Below are 26,330 nucleotides of genomic sequence, written 5' to 3'. Positions count from 1 at the left end.
GATCAGGACTTCCAAGGCTAGTGTTCGCTGTATACTGAGTTCAAGAAGGGCAGCCTGAGCTACACAAGACTTTTTTCTCAAAAAAAGGACCTGTCCCTGCCAAGAAGAGAGGGAAATGTCAGGCACATAACTAGTAGACAAACACAATAAGCTTTGGCCAGTGCAGAGAGAGCTGTGGCCGACCACAGGTAAATGGGAACTATCCATTCAGCCTGCAGCAGGCTCCCTAGGGTGACAGTGGTTTTGGAAACAGTCATTCCCCAGTGGGGACATTCACCTGGATGCTTGAAACCTCACAGGGATACATACCCTATAGAAACTACTTTTTTCCTATATATATAATGCGAGAATAATACTACCCTCACCTTTTTATTTATTTAGACAAGGAAACCCCATGAAGCAGTGGTCAGCTTGTTTACCCATATACCTCTCTTCTCCCTTCCCAATTGGTTTTTTTTTTTTTTTTTTTGAGATAAGGTCTCATCTAGCCCAGACTGGCTTTGAACCCATGCAGCTAAGGATGACCTTGAACCTTCTTTTGTTTTGGTTTTGAGACAGGGCTTCTCTTTGCAGCCCTGGCTGTCTTGTGAATCCTTCTGTAGACCAGGGTGGTCTTGAACTCACAGAAATTTGTCTCCTCTGCCTTCCAAGTGCTGGGATTAAAGACTTGTGCCACCATGCCCAGCCCAACCCTGAACCTTTAATGTTCCGGTCTTCATCATTCAAGGTCTGGGAGCACAGACATTATCACCTCTGTGCTAAGGAGTGAAGCTTGGGCTTCCTCCTTGCTGAGCTAGCCTTCTACCATGCGAAGGGCGTCAGTATCTGCCCTAGAACACCCATCCCTTTTAAAGACAGGTTCACTACGTAGCCCAGGCTAGCCTAGAAGTCTCACTCCTCCCTCAGCAGCTCAGTGTTTGGGGTTTCAAATGTATGCCATCTTGCAAGATCCAGACTGGCCTTGAACTTGCAATAAGCTTCTTGTATGTTCTTCCTGAATGCTGGGATTGCAAGCCTTGCTTTTGTATTAACTTTGTATCCTCCAGTATTGCCTATTCATTAATTCCAGGGATGTTCTTTCAGATTTTCTACATTGATAGGTTAAAGAAATTCCTTCATTTCATTTTATTTTTTTTCAAGACAAAGTTTATCTGTATAACAGCCCTAACTGACCTGGAATTTGCTTTGTAGACCAGGCTGGCCTCAAACTCACAGAAATCTACCTGCTTCTGCTTCCCAAGTGCTGGGATTAAAGGCGTGTACCAACATACCCAGCCAAGATTATTTTATTTTAAAAGCGTTTTTTGGGTTGGAGATTTAGCTCAGTGGTAGAGCACTTGCCTAGCAAGCGCAAGGCCCTGGGTTCTGTCCTAAGCTCTGAAAAAAAAAAAAAAAAAGACAAAAAAACAAACAAACAAACCAAAGTTGTTCTCTGATCTCCATATGTGTGCCACTACACATACATAATAAATAATAAATAAATAATAAAAGTGTGTTCTAAAAATATTGAGAGAAAGCCAGGCCTGGTGGTGCAAGCCTTTAATCCCAGCACTTGGGTGGCAGGGACAGGCGGATCTCTGAGTTCAAGGCCAGCCTGGTCTACAGAGCGAGTTCCAGGACAGTCAGGGCTACACAGAGAAACCCTGTCTTGAAAAAAAATCATGGAAGAAAAATAAAAATATTGAGAGGAAACAGGAAGCAAATGCAGACACGTACGTGTATCCTATACATCTCGGGGACTTCTCATTATGTGAGAGAGCTTGGCACGCAAACCTGAGGACCTAAGTACATATCTCCAGCATCCATGCAAAAAGCTAGACAGAGCCCAGTGCGTACCTATGACTCCAGCACTGGATAGGGCAGAGACAAGAGAATCACTAGTCAGACAGCGTCTCCACCACACTGCTGGCTCTGGGTTCAGTAAAAGACACTGTCTCAAGGGAGCAGGGCAGAAGCAGTAGAGGAAGACGTCCAACATAACGTTTTCCTCGTGGGTGCACACACCTGCACACGCACCCTCATGCACAAGACAGCCAGATAATGCACACACACACACACACACACACACACACACACACACACACGCACACGCACACGCACACGCACACGCACACACCTGTAAACCCTTGGTCTGTGAAGAAGTTCGGAAAAGTGCTGGCATGACCAGTCAAAGCCCCAGTCTTCTGACTATGATTTCAAATCAGTTTTCATGAAATCACATGGATGTGTTTTGTTTGTTTTGCTTTTTGAGATGGGGTCCTATGCACCCCAGGCTGGCCTTGAACTTCCTATGTAGCCAAAGATGACCTTGAGATTCCTGATCCTGGGGCCAGATGGTTTGCTGGGTAGAAGGGCTTGTCTCCCAAGCCTGAAGACTCGAGTTCGGTCGCTGGAACCCCTGTTAAGATAGAAGGAGAAAACCAACTCCACAAAGCTGTTCCCTGACCTTTGCACACAGGCTGTGACACGCACATGCCCCGCTAATACAAATAATAAATAAAGAGTTTTTAAAGTCTTTTCCTCCTTCCTCTACCTCCCGAGTGCTGAACTTACAAGCCATGCCTCCCAGTCTAAACTTGGTTTTTAATTGTTTGTTTGTTTGTTTGTTTTTCGAGACAGGGTTTCTCTGTGTAGCTTTGGGTCTTTTTCCTGGAACTCACTTGGTAGCCCAGGCTGGCCTCGAACTCAGAGATCCACCTGCCTCTGCCTCCCAAGTGCTGGGATTAAAGGCATGCGCCACCACCGCCCGGCTCCCCCCCCACCAGGTTTTTAAATTTTTAATCTTATTTTATTCCTATCTCTCTGTGTGTGTCTGTTTGTGTATGTGAGTATGGGCACGCCCATGCCATGGTGCCTATGTGGAGGTCAGAGGACAACTTTCTCAAGTCAGTTCTCTTTCCATCATGAGTGCCGGGGATCAAATTTGGGTTGTTACATTTGTGCAGCAAGTGCCTTTAAACCCTGTGAGTCACCTTGTTGGCCCCTGAGGGTTTGTTTGTGTGAATCATTTCTTCTCTTATAAGTTCGTATTTATTTTATCCTATGTCTATAAGTGTTTGTATGTATTCCACTACATTTTCGCCTGGCACTTTGAGGACAGAAGGTCACAGATCCCCTGACATCTGAGTCACAGATGGTTGTGGATGCTGGGAACAGAACCTGGGTCCTCTGCAAAAGCAACAAGTGCTCTTAACCAGTGAGCCATCTCTCCAGCCCCCTGAGTTTTCAAAGTATAGCAAATTCATTTCATTTAGTGTGCTTCCCTTTGCTCTAAGCCCTTGCCAAAGGGGACATACATACCTAACACATGCTTACATATTAGGTTCTTTCCCTAATAGCCTTACTTAGCAATAACCTTACTTCTTGGTCTCCAAATTTGGGGGGGAAATTTTCTTGGTCTTTGAAATGTAAATTTCTGGGAATTAGTCATGGGGAAGGTGAATAACTTGGTGGAAGAGGTTCTCTGAGAGTGTCTCAGCTGAGGGTCACAGGCTAGCCCTTTCCTCACACTGAGTCACCTGCAAGCAGGCGCTCTCTTGGGGACTGGAGAGCGATGAATGGCTCCTTTCAACCTTCTCCCCACCACTGAGTTTGGTGTCTTTGCATACACCTGCCTGACAATGATTCAGTCTGTTTTAGGGACTGTTGCCCTGTGGCCCACTCTGTAACAGGCAGCCTTAAGCATCCACACATTCAAATTAGCAAGCCTGGTGTGGTGCCACCACCTCTCATCCTTGCACTTGGCCGGGATCAAGCTCAGGGCTTCTACTATGCTAGGTTGGCACTAAGCAGTCAGATCCCTACCCCCCCCCCCCCCCCCCCCACCCCCCACCCCGCTTAAAGTTATTTACTTATTTTTGTTCTCTTTTGTTCATTTGTTTGCTCTTTTTTCTTTTTTGATTTTAAGATTAAAAAGTTAATTATACATGTGTATGGGTATGCAAACGAGTGCAGGTACCTGTGGAGGCCAGAATTGGGCATCAGATCTCCTGGAGCTGGATGGAGTTACAGGCAGCTGTGGGCTTCCCAAAGTTCTGGGATCCAAACGTGGGTCCCTCTGCAAGAGCAATGCAGGCGCTCTTAGCCACTGAGCCATCTTGCCAGCCTCTCCCCACCCCACTAGCTTTTCCTTTAGGGTGTTGGTTTGGCTTTTTGAGACAAGGTCTCACTCTGTAGCCCAGGATGGCTTGGAACTCACTGTGAAGCCAAGCAGTCCTGTGTCAACCTCCCAGGGTTTGACTGGCACTCCTGACTCCCCCAGGGTTTATATGAAACTGAAGTCATTTAGTGAGGAGAAAGGACTTTCTAAGATAGTTCAGCAAAGTTGAACACATGACGCAAACCTGTAGTCCCAGCTACCTAGGAGGCCGATGTGGGAAAAGATGGCATGAATCGTGGAGTCTGAGACCAGCCTTGGGAGCAGGAGAGACCCTATCTAAAAAGGTGGAAAGTAAAATACTCCTGCTCCTAATACATGATTAAACACTGTCTATGTAAATTGTAATGATCATGTCTTTAAAAAAAATTTGAAGTATAGTGTGGGTCTGGAGAGATGGCTGGGTGGTTAGAGCGCTGGCCATTCTTCCAGAGGACCTGGGTTTGATTCTCAGCACCCACCCGATGACTCAAATGCCTGTCATTCCTGTTCTGGGGAATCTGATGCCGTTTTCTGGCTTCTGTGGGTACCAGGCATGCACACGGCACACATACACAGATGCAGGCAAAACACTCATACATAGAAAATAACAATAAATAATAATAGAAAGGGGGATGTTAGGAAGGCTCCCTGGTTAAAGGTACTTGTCACACAAGCCTGGAAACCTGAGTTCAAGCTCCACATAGTGGAAGGAGAAAATCATCCCTACAGAGCTGTTCTCTGACCTGCTGTCCATGGTACATACAGGCTGGACACACATCATACATATGCGATTTTTAAGAAGTATAGTGTGTCATATGAATCACCCCAATTCTGTGCTATGCAGAGAGCTGTGGGAAACCGATAGGCCAGACCAGATAACACTCGCCAGCAATTCCAGGACATAGAAGATAGAGACCACCCAAGAATCAGAATGTTGAAGGTCATTCTCAACTACCAGCAAGTTCAAGGCCAGCTTGGACTACATAAGACCCTGACAGGCTCAAGAGAAATACCAGATTGGTTAGCCATCTTTGTACCCCATGTCCTTTTCAGGGTTCAATTGGTAGTAGTGACAGAGTTTACCAGAGGAAGAATCAAGATGGGAAGTGAACTAGGTTGTGGTTCAGCAGATGGTTACCCCTCTGTGACCCTTTCTAACTTGGGCTGTTGTTGAATAATAACGTGGGCACCAGGGACGCTCCTTCAGGGGCCCTCTGCAAACTGGCAAGGGATTTTCTGTATGAGCTGCTGCTGTGTGACTGTGTTCTGAGTTCTGCTTAGTGTTTTCCAACCAGACCGAAGGGAGCTCCAGCTGTTTCCGTTCAGAGGAAGAGGGAGCTGGGGGTGGTGGCTCAGACTTGTAATCCCAGGACTGGAGAGGTAGACTCAGGAGGATTAGGAGTTCAAAGTCATCCTTGGCTACAGAGAAAGCTTGAAGACAACCCACAGCTACATGAGAGCCCATCTTTAAACAAAGCAAAGCACAAGAAGGGAGAGATGAAGGCTGGAGAGGGGGGATGGAGAGATGGAGGCTGGAGACAGGGGGTGGGGATGGGATGGCGAGATGGCACCCATGTTAGGCAGCTCACAGATGCCTGTAACTTCAACCCCAGGGAATCTGATACCCACTTCTGGAGGGTACCCAAATACATGTAGCATACACACACACACACACACACACACACACACACACACACACACGGAATAAAAAAGCTTCTCACCCTCAAATGCTTGTGTGGGATATCCTGTTTACAGATGAGAAAGCAGGCAAGTGATAGAAGGACTCCCCAACTCTCTCAGATTGTACAGCTGCTAAAAAATAACAGAACCAGAATTGAAAGCAGGCAGGAGCTGGAGCTGGAGGGCCTACTACCACCGTGAGACCCTGGCTCCCATTCCCAGCACCACAAACAAAACAGATAAATCAGGCAGGGAGCCTGCTATGGAATGAGATCTTGTTTTTGTTGTCTTTTTTCTGATGTCCAACGTAAGCAGAGAGACACAGACACTCAGCAAGGCCACACAGCTGGTACCTCGTACATCTGGAAATCAAACCAAGTCTACATCCAAAACGTACACTGGTAACCATGACCCTATTCCAAGTCCATGGTAGTTCTTTGTGTGTGTGTGTGTGTGTGTGTGTGTGTGTGTGTGTGTGTGTGTGAAGCTGAGGACCGAACCCAGGGCCTTATGCTTGCTAGGCAAGCACTCTACCACTGAGCTAAATCCCCAACCTCCTTTTTTGTTCCCATGGTAGTTCTTAATATCACCCACCCATTTGTTCTTTTGGACTGAACCCAGGGCCTCACTCATGCTGAGAAATTGTTCAGACAAGATGGGGTATGTTCAGTGTTATGGCCGAAGACATGTGCTGAGCTCTGCCCCCAGGCCTCATGGCTGCTTTAATTCTTCTTTCAAAATATAGATCATCAGAGCTGGAGAGGTTGACAGTGGTTACAGGCGTGCACTGACCTTCTAGAGAACCCCACTTCTGTTCCAAGCACCTGTGTCTGACCCCAGGGGATCTGACACCTCTGGCCTCTGAAGGTACCTGCAGCCACATACATGTACCCTCACACACACACACACACACACACACACACACACACACTTAAAAATAAAACATACATGTATATGATATATATACATAATACTATAAAAAATAGCTCTAGGGCTGGGGGATAAGGCTCAGTTAGTACAGTGTTTATCTAGTATGAATGAAGTCCTGGTTTCCATCCCTAGCACCACATAAACTATGTGTGCTGGTTCTCACTTGTAATCCCAGCACTTGGTAGCTGAAAATCCATAGGTCAAAGTCAGAAACAAAACAAACAACACAAAACAAAGTAGTGGGGACTCGGTCACTAAAGTTCTTGCCACCCAAGCATGGGGATTTGAGTTTGATCCCCAGAATCCTTGGAAAAACCTTGGCATGGTGCATGCTTGCAATCCCAGCACTGAGGCTCACTGTCCAGCCATTCTAGCCTAAGGAAAGCTTGGTGAGCTCTGGGCTAATGAGAGATCCTGTGTCAAGGCACTTGGATAATGTTTCTGTGGACGATACCCAGGGCTGTCCTCTGTTCTCCCATGTGTAAGCACACATGTTCAGCTACACACTCAAACACACACACACACACACACACACACACACACACACACACAAGCATAAGTGTGAGGTTAGCCTGGGCTACATGAGACCCTGCCTCAAAATATAAAATGGGGCCGGATGTGGTACACCTCTTTAATCTCAACATTTGAGGGGCAGAGGTAGGTGGACTTCTGAATTCAAGGTCAACCTGATCTACAAAGAGAGACACCACCACCCCAGCTCACAAAACAAAAAGAAATAAAATATGGCTGGTAAAGATGGACCAGTAAATAAAAACTTGAAGACCTGAATTCAATTCCCCAAGTCTACATTAAAAAGCCAGATGCATTGCACATCTGTAGTTTCTACAAAATGGATTGTGGAAACAGGAGAATTATATGTAAGCTTTCTGGTCAGCTAGCCTGGAATATATAGTGAGAAGAAATGAGAGAGACCCTGACTTACTAAAGTGGGAGGGGAGAGACCCTGACTTCCTGAGGTGGGAGAGACCCTGACTTCCTGAGGTGGGAGAGATCCTGACTTCCTGAGGTGGGAGAGATCCTGACTTCCTGAGGTGGGAGAGAGACCCTGACTTCCTGAGGTGGGAGAGACCCTGACTTCCTGAGGTGGGAGAGAGACTCTGACTTCCTGAGGTGGGAGAGAGACCCTGACTTCCTGAGGTGGGAGAGATCCTGACTTCCTGAGGTGGGACAGAGAGATCCTGACTTCCTGAGGTGGGAGAGAGACCCTGACTTCCTGAGGTGGGAGAGACCCTGACTTCCTGAGGTGGGAGAGAGAGACCCTGACTTCCTGAGGTGGGAGAGAGAGACCCTGACTTCCTGAGGTGGGAGAGAGAGACCCTGACTTCCTGAGGTGGGAGAGAGAGACCCTGACTTCCTGAGGTGGGAGAGACCCTGACTTCCTGAGGTGAGAGAGACTCTGACTTCCTGAGGTGGGAGAGAGAGACCCTGACTTCCTGAGGTGGGAGAGACCCTGACTTCCTGAGGTGGGAGAGAGATCCTGACTTCCTTAGGTGGGAGAGAGACCCTGACTTCCTGAGGTGGGAGAGAGATCCTGACTTCCTGAGGTGGGAGAGACCCTGACTTCCTGAGGTGGGAGAGAGATCCTGACTTCCTGAGGTGGGAGAGAGACTCTGACTTCCTGAGGTGGGAGAGAGACCCTGACTTCCTGAGGTGGGAGAGAGACCCTGACTTCCTGAGGTGGGAGAGAGACCCTGACTTCCTGAGGTGGGAGAGATCCTGACTTCCTGAGGTGGGAGAGAGATCCTGACTTCCTGAGGTGGGAGAGAGATCCTGACTTCCTGAGGTGGGAGAGAGATCCTGACTTCCTGAGGTGGGAGAGAGATCCTGACTTCCTGAGGTGGGAGAGAGAGACCCTGACTTCCTGAGGTGAGAGAGACCCTGACTTCCTGAGGTGGGACAGAGAGATCCTGACTTCCTGAGGTGGGAGAGAGACCCTGACTTCCTGAGGTGGGAGAGACCCTGACTTCCTGAGGTGGGAGAGAGAGACCCTGATTTACTGAGGTGGGGAGGAGAGATCTGACTCCTGAAAGGTGCCCTGTGATCTCCACATGTATGCTTTCACTGGAGAATACATACACACACACACACTAAATTAAACAAAAACAAAGTAATCCATATAATATGTATAATATGATACAACGTTCTAAAGAGTACTATGTATAACATTCTAGTAGAAGGTTGGCTCATTTACTGGGTCTTCTACAGGTGGGACATTTAGTTGTTTTTATTTTATTTTTTTCAGGGGGGGAAGAGAGAGAGAGGGGAATGGCATGAATGTGGTTGGGTTTATCAGCTTGCTTCTTTGTGTAAAGGGTTTCTGAGACTGGAATTGGAGGCCTGGAGTCGACCACTGGAGCAGGAGAGGAAGTTCTGATTAGTAATGGTGCCAGGGTGGAGAGAAGGAAGAACAGAGCAGTGCTATTCAGCAGGGGTTTGGCACAGGCTGCTGAGATGGGAGATTTGGGATGCATTTCAGAAGTATTTGTAATTCCCTCTCTGGGTATTGTAGCGTTCTTCAGTGTTTTCCAGCCTAGCATCTCACTGACATTTCCCAGACACGTGTGGGAGGGGCAGGGCAGGGTGGGACCATTCTCTCCCCAGCTCAGCCATCTGGAGTCCTAGGGACCATTCATCCTATGTCCTTCCCTGCTCCTCTCAACTCTCTGCCCCTTTAAAGTATTTCCTTTAATGTTCAACTTTCCTGGGGCTGGGGGACGGCTCAGTGGATGAGGAGCCTGCTGAGCAGCATCAGGATGTGGGTTTGGATCCCCAGCGCCCCACATAAGATAGCAGGGCCTGGTCTCTAACCTTTGTGCAGGATGGATGGAGACAGGTGTATCCCCAGAGCCTGCTGACCAGTTAGCCTAGACAATCAGGGAGAGACTTTATCTTCAAAGAATGATGAAGAGCCATCTGGAAAGACAACAGATGTCAACCTCTGGCCTTCACACACACACACACACACACACACACACACACACACACACACACACACATGTACTCCAACATTTCAAGTCCTAACTGATAAGAAGGCCCAAGACCATCACCAGATGAATCTCACCATGATGCTTTTCATCTGTGGCATCCTGAGCTTGGTCGTGGGCACTGCCCAGGCTGTGTCCTAGCTATCATTACAAATAACTTTATGAATGCTAACATCCAGCACTGAAAACAATTATTGCACTATTTATTTACTTGTTTTGTTCATGACGTTGGCACACATGTGGAAGTCCAGGGACAGCTCTTGAGAGTCAGTTTTCTTCTCCATCATAGCAGGGATAAAACTTGGGTCATCAGGCTTGGCAGCAAGTGCCTGGTGAGCTGTCCACCAGCCCCGGCCAGCATCTTATAGAGGAGGGAGGAGGAAGCTTCTAGAACCTAAGGTCTTATCCAAGCTACCTTAATAGGGTTTATGACCTGGGATTCAAGAGTCAGGGCTGTCTAAGCTCCCTGGTCACATCATGGTAATAACCTTCATGATGTCCAGTAAGCAAGGGAGATCATAGTGAGGAAGAAACACCCCAGAAGCCACAGGAAGCTTTCATCACTTAAAGTACATTGAACAAACTCACTTACAGAAAGTGGGGGCTACACAGGACACTGGGCATGCACCTTTCTCCTGTCTATACTATCTTAGGATTGTGTCTGTGTGCTGTGGCCATGTAACTGTGGGTGTGGGTGTCATGGATGCTTGTGAGTTCTGAGGTTCTCTCCTTCAACCAAAGGTTCATCAGGCTTGTGTGGAAAGTGCTTTTACCCAAGAGGCCATCTTAGCAGCCCATCAATTTTATTTTATCTTTTGAGACAGTCGATTTAGCCCAGGCTTGCCTGGAACTCACAGTCCTCCTGCATCTGTCCCTACATTCAAACTGCAATGTGTTGGCTATCATTTATTATTTATTTGTTTGTTTGTCTGTTTACTTCATTTGTAACATCCTCAGTATTGTACTGAGAACTTTACAGGCTCTGTTCCTGCTATTTTAAAAACAACTTTATGTGTATTTACATATATCATATAACAAATAACAACTATTTATTTATTATGACCAGCTGTTGACATATAGCCTAGGCTGGCCTCAACCTTGAAACCCTGTCAAACCTCCTGAGTGTTGAGATTACAGGTTTGTACCACCTCTATTGGTTTTATCTATGTAAGATCCTAAGTGACTCTTGAGTCTCTGTTTCTTTAGTCACAAAATGAAGATAATAAACACTTATTGTATAGGACCACTGGGAAAATAAAATGAGATAATGCTTCTGTTTTTACAAAATGGGCACATACCACATGTGTGGGGCACACTTACAATGTCAGCACTCCAGAGATGGGAGACAGGAGGATTCCTGGTATACATTGGTCATCCAGCCTAGCCAAACTGATGGGCTGCAGGGCCAGTGAGGGGTCTAAGAAGATATGCTGGGGAAGCTACAGAGGCACTCAGCATTTTAGAGCACTGTGTGTTCTTGCAGAAGATCTGAGTTCAGCTCCTAGCACCCACATCAGGAGATTCACAACCACCTGTAACTCTAACCCAGGGCATTTAATTCCCTCTTCTGGAATCCACAAGCTCGTGTGTTTAAACCCATACACAGGCACACATATACACATGTAATTAAAAGTAAAATAATAACAACAACAATAATAAAGTGGAGCCAGATGTAGTTGGCACTCACCTTTAATCCCAGCACTTGGGAGGCAGATGCAGGCAGATCTCTGTGGGTTCAAGGCCAGCCTGAGTTACATAGTTTCAGGTCAGCCAGGGCTACATTTTGTGACACTGTCTCAAATAAGAAAATAAAATTAAAAAAGAAAATGTGAGGAGCTACAGAAGAAGACACCTGATGTCCATATGTTCATGCATGGATGCATGCACACCCACCCCCATGTGTACACAAGAGCGTGCGCGCACACGCGTGTACACACACACATTTATATGTATGTACACACATACATATACACACATATACATACACATATAATATATACACACATATGTGTATATATATGTGTGTGTATGTATATATATATATATATATATATATATATATATATATATATTATACTTAAGGATCTATTTCCTGCCTTGGAAGGGATAAATGAATGAGAGGAAGTAAGATTATTACTATAAGCTTGAAGTGCAGATTTCCTGAAGGGTGTCCCCTCAGCTCTGTGACCTTAAGTGACTGAACAGTCTCAATTGTCTTTTGACCACAAGCTGGAGGAAATGACCCCAGAGCAGACACCGTCCATAGAGCAGGAACTGAAGCAGAGGCGTTGGAGGAGTGCTGCCTGCTGGCTTGCTCCTCACGGCTTGCTCAGCCTGCTTGCGTGCGTTCTCTCTTCCTTCCTTCCTTTCTTTTTTTAAAGTTTGTAATTATATTTATGTACAGAAAACTTAGCAGTGTACATTTAACCCAATTTAGTGGCAAGTTCTTTGGCCTTTGCCTTTTCCAGTTTGGCAGTCCGCGCCACAGATTTAGGACCCAGGACGCTGCCTCCCCAGTGGCTGCAGATCTCATTATATCTGTCGTTGTTACTGGTCCTAATACGTCCACCATCTTAGCCAGAGCACCCTTGTCTTCTGAGTTAGCCTGTGTGAAGGCAACAGTGGTGCATGTCTTCCTGTGGACCAGCCGCCCAGACTGGCCTTTCCCTTGATGATGCCGTAGGGGACCCCCATCTTTTGACACAGGGCAGGCAGGAAGACCACCAGCGGTCTCTTAGTTGGGACATCCCCTTTGCCAGCAGCTTTCTTAGCACGGGCCAGCACCCTTTGCTTGTCTTCCTGCTTCTCTCTGACCTGTACTTGTGGGCAAGCTTGAGCAGCTGGATAGCTGTTTGCCAGTCCAGAGCCTGGGGGAACTGGTGAATGGCAGGAGGTACTTTGGGCCACTTATAGAGAGAGGATGTCCCTTTGCCGCTGCAGCCTAATGTAGCCGGGCCATTTGACGAAGCGTGTGAGATCTCTTTTGGGCTGGATGTCCTGCCCAATGCCAAAGTTCTTAGGCCTTTGCTCAAACAAAGGATTCACCACCTTTTTGGCCTCCTGTTTCTTCATGACAGCGGGGGCTGGAGCCACCTTCTTCCTCTTGGCCTTCTTTCCCTTGGGCATCTTGCTTGGCTGGAGGAGAGAGCACTCAGCCTGCTTTCTTACACATCCCAGGACCACCTGCCCAGGGATGGCACTGTCCCAGTGATACAGACTTGTCCACAGGCCAGTCCTTTGAGGCATCTTCTCAATTGAGGTTCCCTCTTCTCAGATATATCTAGGTTTGTATCAAATTGACAAAAACCAATCAGCTGCAAAAGCCTCCTTTAGGCCAGGCAGTGGTGGTGCACGCCTTTAATCCCAGCAATCGGGAGCCAGAGGCAGGTGGATCTCTGTGAGTTCCAGGCCAGCCTGGTCTACATAGTGAGATCCAGGACAGGCACCAAAACTACACAGAGAAACCCTGTCTCAAAAACAAAAAACAACAACAAAAAAAAAAAAAAAAAAAGAAAGAAAAAGAAAAGGAAAGAAAAGAAAAGCCAATCAGCTAAGTGACCTAATGGGTTTCAGGAGAGCTGCTCACAGGAATGTGGGTGGGGAGAGAAGGGGTTACTTACAGGAGTGTGTGCAACTCCCCAGTGGCTACACTATTAAAGAAAATGTTCTGTCTCCCCTGCCATCTACAACTGTCAGCCGCCTATAGAGCAGTGGTTCTCAACCTTCCTAATGCTGTGACCCCCTTAACCATAATTTGTTTGTTTTTCGAGACAGGGTTTCTCTGTGTAGCTTTGGAGCCTGTCCTTGTTCTCGTTCTGTAGCCCAGGCTGGCCTCGAACTCAGAGGCCTGGCTCTGCCTCCCATGTGCTGGGATTAAAAGCATGCGCCACCACACCCCACTCATAAATTATTTTTATTGTTACTTCATAACTGTAATTTTGCTGTATGAATTGTAATGTAAATATTTTTGGAGATAGAGTTCTGCCACAGGGGCAGAGGCTCACAGGCTGAGAACCATTGCTATAGATCCTCCTGAGCCCGTCCCTGTACCCATTCTGTCTTCCAGAACCATCTTTGTCTATTGCCTTAAGAATCAGCTTCTGAGCCTGGCGGTGGTGGCTCACACCTCTAATCCCAGCACTTGGGAGGCAGGGGCAGGTAGATCTCTGTGAGTTCAAGGCCAGCCTGGTCTACAGAGTGAGATCCAGGACAGCCAGGCCTACACAGAGAAACCTTGTCTCCAAAACTGGAAAAAAAAAAAAAATCAGCTTCTACAGTAGGAGGCTGCTGTGGAATAATCCTTCTGTACACTATGAAGATGTGTTGCTCTCATTGTTAATAAAAAGCTGATTGACTGGTGGCTAGGCAGGATTTTCAGGACAGAGAGAATGCTAGGGAAGAGAAGGGTGGAGTCTGAGACACCATAAGATGTAGAGTAAGCAGGGTGGAAAGTATATACATGAGGTAAACAAGTCTCGGAGCAGCATATAGATTAATAGAAATGGGTTAATTTAAGTTATAAGAGTTGGCTAAAAACAAGCCTAAGCTAAAGGTTGAGCATTTATAATTATTAAGTCTCTGTGTGGTCATCTGAAAACTGGCTAGTGGGAAAGAAAAGTCCACCTCCAGGAGGCATGTCATCATATTGATTCAACACTTCTCTCTCCCCCTCAGTAGCTCACAGAGAACCTAGGCATGGTTTTTTTATTTTAGTTACCAGCAGTGCCTGGCACACAGGAGCAGCTGCCCATGGAATGCCCATTGCATGCCATGATCCTTACCCCTCTTTCCTCACTCAGCATTTGACTCATGCTTATAGGCCGAAATGGATAGACCCATTCTACAGATGAAGCAGCTGAGGCTTAGTCCCCTATCCAAGCTCAAAAATGGCGGGGCTGGCAATCAAATCTTGGGGTGTCCCATTACAAGCCTTCCATAGGTGATCTGAAAATGCTGAGTTGCTTGTATACTGAATTTCTTGTTAAGCATTTGTTAATACCATTTTTTCTATGTGTATGAGTGTTTTGCCTGCATACATTTCTATGTACCATGCACCATATGTTTGCCTGATCCCTGAGATCAGAAATCATAGGATCCCTGTAGCCAGAAGTTTCTCCAGTGTAGATGAACAGTCTTATTAAATAAGAAACACAGCCAATTGCAGAGTTAAAAGCCCAAGAGGTCAGAGCAGGAGCTGAGAGCAGCTGTGAGCTGAGACTTAAAACCGCCTTTCTTACCCTTCACTGCCGCTGTCATCCTTCCCCTCAGAAAGAGGCCTACTTCCTGTGTGTCTGTCCTTTTTATTGACTTTCTGTTCTGCCTTCTCATTGGTTGTAAACCCAACTACATGACCTCCTCCTCGTCACTGCCTGTCTGTACAGACCTCCAGGTCTTCTATGGCTGGTATTGAGATTAAAGGCATGTGTCTGCCATGCTGGCTGTGTCCTTGAACACACAGAGATCTGCCTAGCTCTGCCTCCCAAGTGCTGGGATTAAAGGTGTGCGCCACCACCGCCCAGCTTCTGCAATGTACTGAAATGTGATTATATTTGTATGTTAATAAAGAAAGTTGCCTGGGGGTCAGAGCTAATAGCAAGCCATAGCAGTTCCCCCTGGAACTGGAGTCACAGATGGTTGTGAACCACCATGTGGGTGTGGGAACTGAACCTGGGTCCTCTGCAGGAGTAACACGTGCTCTTAAGCCTTCGCTCCAGCCCCTAATGTCATCGTTTGCTTTTGATGAGCTGCAGGGGAGAATGAGGAAGCTAGGCAGTGGAAGTACTACCCCTTGGTCAGAAAGAGGAGCTGTGTGTGGTCAGACTTCCAGGGCAGAAAGCCCCCTCCCCAAACCCGGCCCAAGGGAGAGAGAGAGACTGCCACTCTGCTCCACCGCTTATCTCTTTCAAGATGTTCTCTGTGACTCAAGGAAGATACCAAGGGCCTGAAATCAGAGATGACCCAACAAAAACACAAATTCCTCAAAAATGTGTTCTCTTCCTGGAGGAATTTCCCTTCCCATATCTTTTATTCCTGTGCCAGAGAGTCCCAGCCGTCTGCAGCTATGGTCACTCTGTGTTTCAGCCTGGGTTCCTGGGACTCACTTCCTCTGGTTTCTCCTTGGGCCTAGGAACAACAGCAAGCTTCCCTCCTTTGTGTCCCTGATTCTGGCTGCTGCCAGTTCTGATCCACTTAGATCATTAAGTCCTAATCTTGGGTTCTATGATCTGGGTCCAAATGCTGTCTCCACCTCTTGCTGGCTGTGTGACCTGGATAGTTTAGCTCACCTCGCTGAGCTTTGGTGTAAGAAAACAATACATTTGGTCACTAAGTCTTCTAGGGGCTGAGTTTGCTGAGAAAGAACTAATCTGGACTAAGCCCATTTTCTGTTTAAATATATTAGTATTCTCGTAGTCAACTTCAAAATATATATTAAAATACATTTGTGGTATATGAAGTATGTTTTAAAATATAGTATTTACAGGTACATACCTCCATGGGTCCTTATGTTTATGAGGCAGGCTATCTCCCTAGCCCAACAAACGAAGGCTAGAACAGGTACTCACGCACACATTTTTTAGATAAGGTCTCACTATGTAGACCAAGCTGGACCCTCTGCTTCCTCATTTCTGGGACTAAGGCATGCATGTGCCACCATACTCAACCTACAGTTGATTTTATTTTTATCTCTGTGTGTGCATGTTTGCATGTTCACATATATGCAGATACCATGTAAAAAAGGCCAAAAGAAGGTGCTGGATCCACTGGAACTGGAGCTCTAGGCAGTTGCCAGCTTCCATGTGGGTGCCGGGAACTGAACTCGATTCTCTACAATAGTAGCAAATGCTCTTAGCCACTGAGTTGTGTCTTCAGCCCCCTTTCTTGTCTGTTTCCCTCTCCTATCCCTCCCTCCTCCAAGTCTTACTCTGTAGTTTAGGCTGGAACATGGGATAATCCTGTTGCCACAGCCTCCTGAGTGATGGGACTGTGGGTCTTTTCTTTCCTTTTGGAGACAGGGTCTCATGTATCCCAGGCTGGCCTTGAACTGCTGATCCTTCAGACTTCATCTTCCAACGGCTGGGGCAACAGTCATGAGTCACCATGCTTGGCTCCCTTCTCTTTTCATCTGTCCTAGCCCAACCCCAGAATTTTGTGAATTCTCAATTATTTATGCTGTGGAGAGCTTAGGGGGTAACTGCAAATGAGGGAATACATTAATAAATTAGGAAGTTCTAGTTGCGCTCTGATAATAAGACAATTGTTATGATGCAGAGGCCTGACTCAATAGATTATTGATTTGAGAATAATTATATTCAGTTTAGGAGGGGGCTGGCCCTCTGGGAATTTCCGATATGGGATGGATAGAACATCCCACCAAGAAGCAGTTACTGACCCAGTTCATTGTGGGTTTGTTTGTTTGCTTTTGAGACAGGGTCTTACTTGGTATCTCTGTCTGTCTGGACTCTTGACTGTCCTTGATCTCCCAGAGGTCCATAAACTGGTTGGATTATTTGTTTTTATCTTTTTTTTTGTTTTTTGTTTTTTGTTTTTTGTTTTTTGTTTTTCGAGACAGGGTTTCTCTGTGTAGCTTTGCGCCTTTCCTGGGACTTACTTGGTAGCCCAGGCTGGCCTCGAACTCAGAGATCCACCTGGCTCTGCCTCCTGAGTGCTGGGATTAAAGGCATGCGCCGCCAAGGCCACCACCACCCAGCTTGTTTTGTTTTTTTTGAGACAGGGTTTCTCTTTGTAGCTTTGGAGCCTGTCCTGGAAACCACTCTGTAGACCAGGCTGGCCTTGAGCTCACAAAGATCTGCCAGCCTCTGCCTCCCGAATGCTGGGATTCAAGGTGTGCGCCACCACCTACCCGCTTGTTTTTATCTTGACACAGGATCTCTTGTAGCCCACGTTGGCTTCGGCTTCATTATACAGCTGAGGATGACCTTAAATCTCTGGTCCTTCTGCCACTTAATGCTTGAATGATGAGTTCGTAGGAATCCATCACCATGCCCAGTTATGTAAGATAAATTCTTTATATAGAGGTACAAGACAAAGAGGGTTGAGTCCTGCCTCGGGAAAGTTCTGTAGACCTCAGCTCAGTTTCAGAATCACTTGGGGATGATGTCTGGCCTGGTGGCACATACCTATAATCCCACCATTTGGAATTCAAGATCAGTCTAGGGTACCCTTCTCTCTCTCTCTCTCTCTCTCTCTCTCTCTCTCTCTCTCTCTCTCTCTCTCTCTCTCTCTCTGTCTCTCTCTCTCTCTCTCTGTCTCTCTCTCTCTCACTCACACACACACACACACACACACATGCACAGAGTACATGGTATTGCATTCCTATAATTCTAGCACTGTGCAATCCCAGTGTTCAGACAGGTGGAGGCAAGAAGATCAGGAGTTCAAAGTCATCTTCTCTTACTTAGTGAGTTCAAGGCCATCCTGAACTACAGGAGACCCTGTCTCAACATAGCACAAAAGGAAAGGACGGAGAGAGGAATAGCCATAATAGGACTAGGGGCTTGGCTCACTGGCAAAGGTACTTGCTGTACAATCACGGGGACCTGAGTTTGAAAGCTTAGTGCACACATTAAAGCTAGGCTAACCTGGAGGCGGTGGTGAATGCAATCCAGAACTTAGGAATTTAGGAGGCAGAGGCAGGAAGATCTCTGTGAGTTCGGAGCCAGCCTGGTCTACAAAACGAGTCCCAGGATAGCCAGGACTACACAGAGAAATTATGGCTTAAAAAACAAATGAAACAAAACAAAATAAAAAGCCTAGGCAAAGCTTCGCATGACTGTGACCCCCAAATTGAGGGGCAGAGGTAAGGTGCTGTGGGGTGCTCGATGACCAGCAATCCTAGCCAAAATGGTAGCCTCAGGTTCAGTAAGGGACCCTGTCACAAGGGAATAAAGTAGAGACCGAGGAAGATAGCCAGCATCCTTCTCTGGCCTCTGCACTCACATGGATGCAAATACTGGCACACGCACACATGCACACGTGCACAATGCATACATAAGCATGCCTCCCCTCATACCACATAAACACGTACCAATTTTAAAAAATAATAGCATTTGTAAAGATAAAGGACTGGTTCCGTGAGAGAATGCTTGTCTAGCATGTAAGAGGCCTAGTATTGCAAACCAGTCAGTGAGTCAATCAATGCACACTTCCCCTTCCTTCCTTTAGACAGGTTCTCACTGTGTAGGTCAGGGCCATCCTCAATTTCTGCATTTCCCTGCTCAGCCATTGTAACCTGTATCACATCATAGCTGTGGAACAGGGCATGAAGTGCAGCAGAAAATGTAGAATAACTGCATGTATTATAAACTGGACATTTTAGACCACCTCTACCCACCAGGCAATTTAGATTACCCTGCTGTATAGACAAGAACACTGAGGCATAAGTGCTACAGCCAGTGTGCCCAGGCAGAGCTCCTATTTGATCCCAGCTCCTGGTCTACTTGGTTTATGTATGTGGTCACATCCCATGTATCATGGGAAGTCAGTGTAGAGTCTTCTTCCCAGAAACTGAAATGGAGATAGTTCACGTGTGAATCAGAGCATAATGGGTCAGAGCAAAGATATGCAACCGATTGAGAGAGACACAAAGGCTGTGAGGCAGAGCAAGCCTCGACCTTTACCCTTTGGCCTCTGTTAGCATATCTAAAGGAGGAATGTGTCCTAGGGGTGGGCCTCTGAAGGGCAAGTCAGTCCACCCAATACTTGGAGGTCTATTGGAGGGAGGGATCCTGGCCAGCACTCGGGCGGCCTTGTGAACATTCCCTCTGACGTCCTAGGCTGTCTGTCTCCCTCAGTGGCCTCTTCACCTCCTTCTTAAGTATAGATGTTTGCTGCTGTCCACTCTCTCACATTCCTTACATGACAGCATCTACCCTGGGCTCAGCTTCCTGTGCCCGAGACTTCAGAGTTCCTGACTCAGTAGAATCCAGAGAGAAATGTCCCCACACAGGACTGACTTCATCTTCCATCCCTGCTTGGGTCTTGGTAATTTTCTGACCTGGCGCCTGGCAAGCCTGATGGCAGGGTTGGAACCCCCAAACCCACATGATGAAGGCGAAGACCCACTCCTTCAAATAGTCCTGATCACCACACATTAAGTGAGGTAAATACACTTCTCTTCCCACACACAACATGCACCTACCCCATCCCCCGCAACACACAACATGCACCCCTTACACACATACACAAATAAAATGTGAAAAGAGAAGTTTTATTGGGCAGTGGTGGCACATGTCTTTAATCTTAACATTGGGGAGGCAGAGGCAGAGGCAGGTAGGCCTCTGTGAGTTGGAGGCCAGCCTGGTCTACCAAGTGAGTTCCAGGACAGCGAGGGCTACACAGAGATACCCTGTCTCCGGGAAACAACAACAATAAATAAATGAGACAATAACAAATAAAATAACAAAAAATAAAATATTGAGGTTCCCTGTTCCGTGTTTGAGATAGTGTTTTGCTGTGTAGCTCAAGCTAGCATTAAACTATCAATTCTGCTTCAGCCTCCAAATAATTGGGAGCATAGTCCAGGGAGCCATGCCGCTGTGCTTGGAATTTTTCAGGGGTTTATTTACAAGAACCTTTTAATGACTTCCCACTTACATGTCCCCAGACCCTAAATGCTTAGAACTCCACTTCTGGTTTTGATTAAAGCCCTTTAACAAGTTTGAAGTGTACAATAAATTACTGTTAACCCTTATCTGCCTGTGCTGTAGCATAGGATACTAGAACTTGAATACACACGTGGTGATATATATGTTGTTTGTGTATTTCGAGACAAGGACTTACTCTATAGCCCTGCCTGACCTGAAACTCCCTATGTAGACCAGGCTGGCGTTCAACTCACAAAACTCTGCCTGCCGCTGCCTCCTGAGTGCTGGGACTGAGGGTGTGCCCCACTGTACCTGCCCCATATGTGTCAATGTTTATTTTAAAGCCTTCAACATAGTGCCATGTGCTGTAATCTCATTATTGAGAGGTGGAGGCAGGAAGACCCGGAGTTTGGCGCCAGCGTGACCTGTCAAAAGTCAGAATACGTAATTTGCACTTAGGCTGAGCATGGTGGTATCCCTGGAACTTTAGCTTGGGAGGTGGTGAGGAAGATTTTTTTTTTTTTTTTTTCCAAGACAGGGTTTCCCTGTGTAGCTTTGTGCCTTTCCTGGAACTCACTCTGTAGACCAGGCTGGCCTCGAACTCACAGAGATCTGCCTGGCTCTGCCTCCCGAATGCTGGGATTAAAGGCGTGCGCCACCACCGCCCTGGTGGTGAGGAAGATTTTTGCATGACCATCCTAAGATATATCACAGGTTCAAGACCAGCCTGGACTGCAGTTAGACTCTGACCCAGAAACAAAAATTTCCTTTGGGCCTTGTTCAGATCCTCCTGCTGGCACAGTCCCCTCAGGATTGATCCTGCCTTCCTAGCCTGCCTCTGCCTTTGCCTCTCTGTGTCTTGGAAGCTTGCCACCCTACCATGGTGTTGGGGTTTGGTATCTGGAGTGAAGACATGCATAGGCTGGTTGCCTAGTAGGATTTGGTTCACTTGGTAGCTCTGCCTTTTCTGCTCTGTGTATGCTTCTGTGACCTTTATTAGGAATGGTTGGCAGCTGTTCTCCAGGCAGCCTCAAAGAGCAAGCTTCTGTCAGCCGAAAACAGGGCCCTGAAATATAGGCACTTAGCAGAATCTGGGTCCTCCCTCACATTTCAGCAGGGAGCAGAGGTTCTTTACAGGTGACATTCTAGTGGGCCTTAAAGGGTACAGGGCACTACTAGAGTGATGGAGATGGGTGAGGAAAGGGTTTTAGGTAAACAGAAGCCTATGAGCTAAGCAAACACGCCAATGCCGGGCACACTCAATGTCCCCAAGTCTAGATGCTTCCGTGTTGGGGAAGAGATTACAAGGGTAGAGAGAGAATTTAGGGCTCAGCCCTACACCACGGCAGCCTTTGCCTTTTTTTTTCCTTTTCTATTTTTTTCTAATGGCCTACTTGCCACATTTCAAGCTAGAGCTTGGTGGTTCTGAAACTTCTTTGGCAGCTTTGGATTTTATTTTGTAGTGGTAAGGGGTTTGAGATTTGTAAGAAGTGAAGGGTGCGTGTGCATTCCAGAAGGTTTTGAAAGACTGCTTGGGCCGGGCAGTGGTGGCACACGCCTTTAATCCCAGCATTTTGGGAGGCAGAGGCAGGCAGATCTCTGTGAGTTCTAGGCTAGCCTGGTCTACAGAGCAAGATCCAGGAAAGACACAAAGCTACACAGAGAAACTCTGTCTCAAAAAACCAAAAAAAGAAAGGAAGGAAGGAAGGAAGGAAGGGGAGGAAGGAAGGAAAGAAGGGAGGAAGACAGACAGACTGCTTGGGGAGCACAGGTTAGAGATGCTGGCTGCTGACAGGGACCACACCAGTCCAAGTGTTAGGTAGGAATGCCTGAGCAGCAAGTGGAAGGACCAGATTCCAGAAGCATTTTGGAAGAAGCGGGCAGGCTTGCAGACTGTTGTGTTGCCTGGGATGGGAGAAGTTGAGAAAGAATGGTGTGGATGTTTACAGCTTGGGTCACTCAGCAGACCCCAGTTAATGGACACACAAAACACAAAAGATGGACAGAGGGCTTCGAGGGTCTGGAGCAGCGAGCATCATGTGACGTCCAGTGGGGACGTGCGGTGGGAGTTTGGGATGGAGGCGGGGACTAGCGAAATGCGAAAGCTGACTAAGTGAATTGAACAGGACAGTTCCTGGAGGTGTGCCTGAGGACATCAGCTGAGGCTTTAGCTTCATCTGGAAGCCAGTGGAGGAAAAGCCAGTGGAGGTGGAGGGGGCTGGAAAGCCAGTGGCACCTTTGTCCCAGAACTTAGGAGGTGGGGGCAGGAGGATCACCCTGGGCTACACACCCGGTTCAACACCAGCCTGGGCTCCATGAAGCTATCTGCAGGGTGGGGGTGGGGTGGGGGTGAAGAATGTGTTGCTCAAGGCACTTCTGGGGCTCCTCGGCAAGTCTCAGCAATGGCAACTGCCTATCAGGGGAGAGTAGAGCTGACCTGTCTCTTATCTGCTCAGGGACCAGATGCTTCTGCTTGGCCTGGGCTTGCTCCCATGGTCTTTCTTCCTGCCATGTGCTCAACCTTTTTCTGCTGAAGGGGAACTCATGAAAATGGGGATGCTCCAGCCTCGTTTACAGAGCAAATTCCAGGGCAGCCAGGGCTACACAGAAAAACCTTGTCTCTAAAAACAAACAAAAAATATGGGACTGCTGACTTACCCCATTTTTCTTCAGAGACTGAGCATCCAAGCAGGATGAGCAGCAATGTGATCTCAGTTCCCTGCTTTGCCTAGAGCATGAAGTCACTCTTTGGTAGGGTACCTACCATCTCACCTTCAGGCATGGGTAGAACTTGCTCTGAATTTTGAGTTGTTTAGACTTGTTTTATCCCTCCTTCCATATATTTGTCCATCTGCCCATCCATCCTGTATTCTACCTAAAAATTATTTTTATGTGCATTGGTGTTCTACCTGCATGTATGTCTGTGTGAGGGTGTCAGATCTTGGAGTCACAGACAGTTGTTAGTTGCCATGTGGGTGCTGGGAATTGAACTTGGGTCTTCTGGTAGAGCAGGTGGTGCTCTTAACCATTGATCCATCACTCCAGCCCTAAAAATTGTTTGATTACACACATTTGCAAGCACACATTTGAGTGCCTTGACATCATGTAGATGTCAGGACAATTGTGGAGTGGCCTTGCTGCTTCTGTCATGTGGGTCCCAGGAATTGAACTTGGGTCTTCAGTCTTGGTGGCAGGTGCCTTCACCCAATGAACCATTTGGCCACTTGTAAAAGTTCATTTATCTTTACCATATGTATGGATGATGGTGTGTGTGTGTGTGTGTGTGTGTGTGTGTGTGTGCGTGCGTGTGCGTGTGCGTGCCATGGCACTTGTGTGGAGAGTACAGCCTTTTGGAACCAATCCTCTGCTTCCAGCCTTCCGTGGCTTCTAGGGCCCAGGCTCAGCTTGTACAGCAAGAGCCTTTGCCTACTAAGCCATCTCACTGGCTCCATTCCCCTTTGGCCGGTGTTAAGTATCTGCTCCAGCACTCTATGTTGGCCTAGACATAGGGATTGCTACCCTAGTTTGTAGACGAAGAGTCAGATCATCTCCTCCAGGTCACACTTGAATAAGCAAGTGGCAGAGGAGAGTCAGACCCAAGCTAGCATCCCCGTGTTGTCAATCATTCATCTGAATCCACCACAGAGAGAAAGGGACCATCGATTTGTTACCGAGACTGAAACACTCATTTGTGCTTCTCTCTCTCTCTCTCTCTCTCTCTCTCTCTCTCTCTCTCTCTCTCTCTCTCTCTCTCTGTGTGTGTGTGTGTGTGTGTGTGTGTGTGTGTGTGTGTGTGTGAGTGTGTGTTACAGGTGTGCCTGTGGACACTCACACACTTGGGGGCCAGCCAAAGTCTTAATGAGCTTCTACACAGTCAGAACAGCTGTATGGCTCCACGCTGGATTTTATACTTGCACTGTCAAATACATTTTTATGTGCTTATCCACCACCAAAAATGAAAAGTCTGGAACAGAACCAGAAAACAGTGCTCTTTTATAACTTGTGCCCATTACCAGCTTTCAATTTTAGAAAAAAAATTACAGTCTAACAAAGTAGTTCAGTGGATAAAGGTGCCTGCTGCTGAGCCTGAGGACTTGAGTTCTCAGAAACCATAGTGGAGCCCGCCTTTAATCCCAGCACTCAGGAGGCCGAGGCAGGTGGATCTCTGTGAGTTCCAGGCCAGCCTGGTCTACAGAGTGAGTTCCAGGACAGCCAGGGCTACAAGAGAAACCCTGTCTCGAAAAAGAAAAAAGAGCCCATAGTGGAAGGAGAAAACTGATCTCTCTCTCCACAGCTGTCCTTTGAGGTCAGTACCCTTGCTGTGCTCACAGAAACCCTCCCTGTCTCCCATACACTCAATAATAAGTGTGATATTTTTTAAAAAAATTAATGAAATGGAGGCTGAATGTGGTGGTACATACCTGTAATCCCAATGGAGGACTGAGGCAGGAGGACCAAAAGTTAGAGACCAGTCCATGTCACAAGGGGACTGGAAAAGGGAGACATGGACTGCAGACTAGATGGCTCATTGATAAAGGCGCTTGCTGCAAGCCTGAAGACCTGAGTGGATCCCAGGACCCACAGGGTCGAAGCGAAGAACTGATCCCCACAAGTTGTCCTCTGACCTCCATTGGCTCATGCACCCACACGCATATACGTAAACACAAAATGAATAAATAATTTTTTTAATGAGCTGGGTGTGATGGTGCATACCTTCAACCCCAGCACTCTGGAGGCAGAGGTCGAGGCCAGCAGATTCAAGGCCAGCCTGTTTTACAGAGAGAGTTAAAACAAAAAGTAAAGGTAAACTATTAAGAAGGAATCTAAAATGTATCTTAATCCATGCAGGACAATGTTTTTTTTCTTTAAAATAAACCTGAGGCAGACGTGGTGGAATGCCTGAGATAAAGAACAGGAATACTGTCTGAGCCCAGGATGAGTTTGAGGACTTGAGGTCAGCTTAGACGACACAGTGAGATGACTCAACACAGAACACACACACACACACACACACACACACACACACACACACACACACACAAGCTGGTCATGGTGGCACTTGGGAGTCAGAGGCAGGAATGAGGTCAGGAGTTTAGTTAGGGTCATGCTTGATGTGTAGAGTTTGGGATGAGCCCGGGCTACATAAGACTTCATTTAAAACACAAAAAGGTAAAGGAGATCTTGTCTTTTCATTGTTCATGGCCCAGAAATATCTTAGGGTTAATGGTGTCTCAATAAAGACTTGTAGAATGAGTCACAATGAAGAATACAGACTTCCTGAATGAGAATGAGTTGATTGTAAAGGCTAAGTGAGTTTCAGCAAAGGTGTGAAATTGACTGATTAACTAATTGATTAGAGATGGATGTCTTACTGTGTAGCCCTGACTGGCCTGAACCTTGCTGTGTAGACCAGACTGGCCTTGAACTCTCAGAGACCCACCTGCTTCCTCCTAAGTGCTAGGATTAAAAGAAAGAGCCACCACACCCTCCTCCATTTACGCTTAAATTACATTTTTTCCCTCTGCATATAGATGTGTGTGGGTTCACAATTTCTACAGCATAGGTGAGAAGGTCAGAGGAGATCAATTGTTGGGTTCTTTCCTTCCACCACGTGAGTCCCAGGGATTGAACTTAGGTCATCAGCCTTGGTAGCAAGCACCTTTACCCATTGAGCTATCGGGACAGTCTTGGATCTTTTTTTTTTTTTTCTTTGTTTTCCCATTGTCATAACTTTGTAACACACTAATAACTAATTTTAAATTAGAAAAAGAAATAACCCACAAAACCTGTGATATAAGGAAACTTTGAGTTAGACTGTACAAGTATGAATGATGGCTAGCTGAGACCAGGTAAGAAAGACTGTCTGTGTGGGGAGTTACCTGAACATCCATCTTTAGGCTCTTCTGACAGGCCAGCCAATTCTGCAACTTCTCTCACACCCACCCACGTTCCAAATCTTTGAGGACAAAGAGG

General features: G+C 46.9%; 1 protein-coding gene and 1 pseudogene across 2 annotated transcripts in view; one reads left to right on the top strand and one right to left on the bottom strand.

Moving 5' to 3' along the window:
- Positions 1–26,330, top strand: part of Ccnd3 (cyclin D3) — a 91,174-nt gene that overhangs the window by 45,113 nt on the left and 19,731 nt on the right. The gene's annotated exons all lie outside the window — the stretch shown is intronic.
- On the bottom strand, positions 12,144–12,879 carry LOC118569323 (annotated as a pseudogene).

This window comes from Onychomys torridus, chromosome 18, assembly GCF_903995425.1.
Source record: "Onychomys torridus chromosome 18, mOncTor1.1, whole genome shotgun sequence".
NCBI lineage: Eukaryota > Metazoa > Chordata > Mammalia > Rodentia > Cricetidae > Onychomys > Onychomys torridus.
Note: the sequence above shows the minus strand (reverse complement) of the source record. Positions and strands in the feature narration are given on the sequence as shown.